Source organism: Pteronotus mesoamericanus, unplaced genomic scaffold, assembly GCF_021234165.1.
Source record: "Pteronotus mesoamericanus isolate MK-2021 breed Mesoamerican mustached bat unplaced genomic scaffold, CSHL_Meso_final contig_639, whole genome shotgun sequence".
Taxonomy (NCBI): Eukaryota; Metazoa; Chordata; class Mammalia; order Chiroptera; family Mormoopidae; genus Pteronotus; species Pteronotus mesoamericanus.
Window position 1 is genome coordinate 1,638,458 of NW_026555223.1, and position 5,421 is coordinate 1,643,878.

Here is a 5,421-nt window from a genome sequence, read left to right on the forward strand (position 1 = left end):
TAGGTTCACATCTTGGTTTTGCCTGGGAATCTCCAAGTCCAGCACAAGAAGCAGCCATCTCAGACTGCTTTATAGCTCAGGCATACTGGTCCTGGGCAAAACAAAGGTGGTGGCTTACCTTGGCCTGCACCACCTGGGAAACCCCAGGGCCTGAACACCCAGTGGATAGCTAGAGACCATATCAGAGCACCATCACCCTGCCCCTGCACATCTGACCCTCTACAGAAACTGGAGGTTGGTGATAAGTGATCACAGCTGACTGGCCTGTGTAAGTCCTTCCCATTGATCTGCCAACAGCAACCAAGGCTCAAGTACAAGAGGAGGGTGTACTCAGCACACATGAAGGGTGCATCTTGAGTACTCAACTTGAGTGATAGGACAGGCTGTGCCACTGGACCCTACAGGACACCTACTACTTTAGGCCATGCTGCCAAGACAGAGTCAAAGCAGCTCCATCTACTACATATAAACAGTCACAAGGAGGCTGCCAAAACTAGGGGACAAAGAAACAAGACCAAATGAAAGAACAGATCAAAACTCCAGAAAAAGAATTAAACAAAATGGAGATAAGCAATCTATTAGATGCAGAGTTCAAGACACTGGTTATAAGGATGCTCAAGGAACTTAGTGAGGACCTCAACAGCAGTTTTTAAAAAATCCAGTCAGAAATGAAGGATACACTAATTGAAATAAAGAACAATTTACAGGGAAACAACAGTAGAGTGGATAAAGCCAAGAATCAAATCAATGATTTGGAATATAAGGAAGCACAAAACAACCAATCAGAACAATAAGAAGAAGAAAAGAATCCAAAAAGTGAGGATAGTATAAGCAGCCTCTGGGCAACTTGAAGCATTCCAATATTCACATCATAGGGGTGCCAGGAGAAGAGAAAGAACAAGAAATTGGAAGTCCATTTGAAAAAAATAATAAAAGAAAACTTCCCTAATTTGGTGAAGGAAATAAACATGCACGTCCAGGAAGCATAGAGAGTCCCAAACAAGATGGATGCAAAGAAGCCCACTCCAAGATACAGCATAATTAAAATGCCAAGGGTTAAAGATAAAGAGACTCTTGAAAGCAGCAAGAGAAAAGCAGTTAGTTATCTACAGGGGAGTTCCCATAAGACTGTCAGCTGATTTCTCAAAAGAAACTTTGCAGGCTAGCAAGGATTGGCAAGAAATATTCTAAGTCATGAAAAGCAGGGATCTACAACCAAAGATTGCTCTACCCAGCAAAGCTATCATTTACAATCGAAGGGCAGATAAAGAGCTTCCAAGACAAGAAGAAACTAAAGGAGGTAGTCATCACCAAACCATTATTATAAGAAATGTTAAAGGGACTTATTTCAGAAAAAGAAGATCAAAACTATGAACAAGAAAATGGCAAAAAATACAAATCTATCAACAACTGAATCTAAAAAAAATAAAACCTAAGCAAACAAGAAAAAAAGAGAATCATGGATACAGAGAGTGTTTCAATGGTCGCCAGAATGGAGAGAAGTGAGGGTGAATGGGTGAAGAAGTGAAGGGATTAAGAAGTACAAATAGGTAGTTACAGAATAACCATGGGGATGTAAAGTACAGTATGAGAAATGGAGTCACTAAAGAACTTATATGCATGACCCATGGCCATGAACAATGGTAGGAGTATTGCCTGAGGGAGTGGGGGTGCTGGATGGGTGCAGGGCCAAGGGAGAAAAATAAGGACAACTGTAATAGCATAATCAATAAAATATATTTTTCAAAAATATATTTTAGAAATATAGAAAGAACAAGAAATTGGAAGTCCATTTGAAAAAAATAATAAAAGAAAACTTCCCTAATTTGGTGAAGGAAATAAACATGCACGTCCAGGAAGCATAGAGAGTCCCAAACAAGATGGATGCAAAGAAGCCCACTCCAAGACACAGCATTTTTGTTTTCAAAAAGAAAAACAAAATCCCTCCCCCCCAAAATAAAACATCTGATAATACATGGAATCTGCAAACATGTAGGGTTTTGACATTTCATGTTTTCATGGTTGATGAAAATAAAGGTTGGGATACCACTTCACATCTAAATAGAATGGCAATGATAATGACAATAATAATATTAATGATGATGATGATGATGATGCAAAATAAGTGATGGTAAGGATGTAGAGAAACTGGAACCCTCATACATTGCTGATAAGAATGTAAAATGGTGCAGCCTCTATGGAAAACAGTTTTGTTGGTTTTCAAATAATTAAACATAGAATTGCCATAACCATATGACCCAGCCATTCCATTTCTGGGTATACACACCCAGAAGAATTGAAAACAGGGATGAAAGCAGATCCTTGTGGGTGAATGTTTATAACAGCTTTATCCACAGTAGCCAAAAGGTAGACACAAACCAAACATCCATCAATAGATGACAAAAGGACAAATAAAATATAATATATTCATTCAATGGAATATTTTCATCCATAAAAAGTAATGAAGTACTGATGCATGCTATCACATGGATGAACCTTGAAACACTATGCTATGTGAAATAAGCCAGACACAAAAGAACAAATGTTGTATGACCCCACTTATATAAAATATCTAGAAGAGGCAAATTTATAGAGACAGAAAGATTAGAGGTTACCAGGGGCTGGGATTGGGGAAGGAGGGAATGGGGAATTATTACTGATTGGGTACAATTTCCGTTTGGGGTCATGAAAATTCTGGGCCCTGGCTGGTGTGGCTCCGTGGGTTGAGTACTGGCCTGCAGACCAAAACAAGGTTCCCAGTTCAATTCCTGATCCAGGCACATGCCTGGGTTGAGGGGCAGATCCCTAGTTGGGGGCATGTGAGAGGCAGCCAATCAATGTTTCTCTCCCCCTCTTTCTCCCTCTCTCTAGAAATAAATAAATAAATAAATCTTAAAAAAAGAAAGAAAATGTTGGGACAAAATAGTGATGGCTACAAAGCAGGATGAATGCAACTAATGCTATTACATTATATACTTAAAAAGGGATAAATTAGCAAATGTGTTATATCTATTTTACCATAATAAAAATAAGTTGAGGCTTTATTAAGCCACACTAATCAAAGGCTTTGGATTTAACTGAATAGAAACAGATCTGGTCCTGCTCAGGACAAAGAGCTCAGTGGAGGGAGGCCTGCCTGCACCACGTGAAAAGATGCTAGGGACACCTGTGACCCTGAGGGGACTGCACAGCTGGGCCATCAACAAAACCCATCTGCTGGCGCAGAGCCAATCTCAAAGACTCTCTGAGTAACTACTCCTTTAGAGCTCCCTGGTCTCACCACCAGTCTGTCCACCTACACCTAAAACTCAGCAGTTCTGAGGCAGTGACCCTGACTCTTTCTTTATGTCAGGTGAGTAAAATCATGCTCCCAGCAGGAAAGAATACAAATTGAAATAGTAATAATAAAGACATAAATTCAACCATGGTGTCAACACATTTGTGACATGTGTCAGTACAAGTTACTAGTTTTATCATCATACAATATCATACAACTGCTTTGTGTATGTGTTAAGGTAGTTACAATGTTTGCAAGCATCTGCTATTAGATTTGTGAAAGGTTTAAGTGATTGTCTTTGGAACAAGTGCTTAAATGGTTATGGAAATCTGATTTAAAAGAACCACTGTTTCGACCTCTAGCCAAGATGGAGGCATAGGTAGATACACTTTGCTTCCTCGTACAACGAAAACAAGGATAACAACAAATTTAAAAACAAAAAACAAACAGAACTGCCAGAAAACTGAACTATATGGAAATCTAACAACCAAGGAGTTATGGAAAAAACATCCCTCCAGACTGGTAGGAGGGGTGGAAACAGGCAGCTGGGGTGGAGAGGATGCATGGCAAGGCAGTGGACCGGGGCAGGCAAGGCAGTGGCTGGTGAACCAGGATATACCACATTTGTGTACAGATAATCCAGGAGGAACAACTGGGGAGTGAGACAGACTGCACAATACAAGGTTCCAGCACAGGAAACTAAAGCCTCAAAACCTCTGGCTATAAAAATCTGTGGGGGTTGTGGCTGTGGGAGAAACTTCCAGCCTCACAGGAGAGTTTGTTGGAAAGATTCATGGGGTCCTTGAATGTACACAAGCCCACCCACCATGGAATCAGCACCAGAAAAGCCAAATCTACTTGTGGGTAGCAGGGGAAGTGACTGAAAGCAGGGGAGAGCTGAGCAAGTGGCATCATCCCCTCTCGGACCCCTCCCCCACATACAGCATCCCAACACAGAGATCCAGGTTCCCTGACAAATACCTAAGGCTCTGCCCCTTACAACGTAATAGGTGTGCCCAGACAAAGAAATATGGCCCAAATGAAAGAACAGATCAAAACTCCAGAAAAATAACAAAGCGACAAGGAGATGGCCAACCTGTCAGACACAGAGTTCAAAACACTGGTAATCAGGATGCTCACAGAAATGATTGAGTACAGCTGCAAAATAGAGGAAGAAATGAAAGCTTTACAAAGTGAAATAAAGAAAAATATACAGGGAACCAACAGTGAAGGGAAGGAAACCAGGACTCATATCAACAATTTGGAACAGAAGGAAGAAATAAACATTCAACCAGAACAGAATAAAGACACAAGAATTCAAAAAAATGAGTAGAGGCTTAAGAACCTCCAGGACAACTTTAAACATTCCAACATCTGAATCATAGTGGTGCCACAAGGAGAAGAGGAGAGCAAAAAATTGAAAACTTATTTGAAAAAATAATGAAGGAAAACTTCCCCAATTTGGTGAAGGAAATAGATTTCCAGGAAGTCCAAGAAGCTCAGAGAGTCCCAAAGAAATTGGACCCATGGAGGAACATACCAAGACACATCATAATTAAATTACCCAAGATTAAAGATAAGGAGAAAATCTTAAAGGCAGCAAGAGAGCTCTGGCTGGTGTGGCTTAGTAGACTGAGCGCCAGCCTGCAAAGGAAAAGGTTGCAGGTTTGAGTCCCAGTCAGGACATATGCCTAAGTAATGGGCCAGGTCCCCAGTAGGGGGCGCTCGAGAGGCAACCACACATTAATATTTCCTTCTCTTCCTCCCTTCCCCTCTTCAAAGATAAATAAATAAAATCTTTAAGAGTTACCTACAAAGGAGTTCCCATAAGATTATCAGCTGATTTCTCAAAAGAAAACTTGCAGGCAAGAATGGGCTGGAAAGAAGTATTCAAAGTCATGAAAAGCAAGGACCTACCTCCAAGATGACTCTATCCAGCAAAGCTCTCATTTAGAATGGAAGGGCAGATAAAGTGCTTCCCAGATAAGGTAAAGTTAAAGGAGTTTATCACCACCAAACCCTTATTATATGAAATGTTAAAGGGACTTATCTAAGAAAAAGAAGATCAAAACTATGAACAGTAAAATGACAACAAACTCACAAGTACCAACAACTGAACCTAAAAAAACAAAAACAAGCAACTA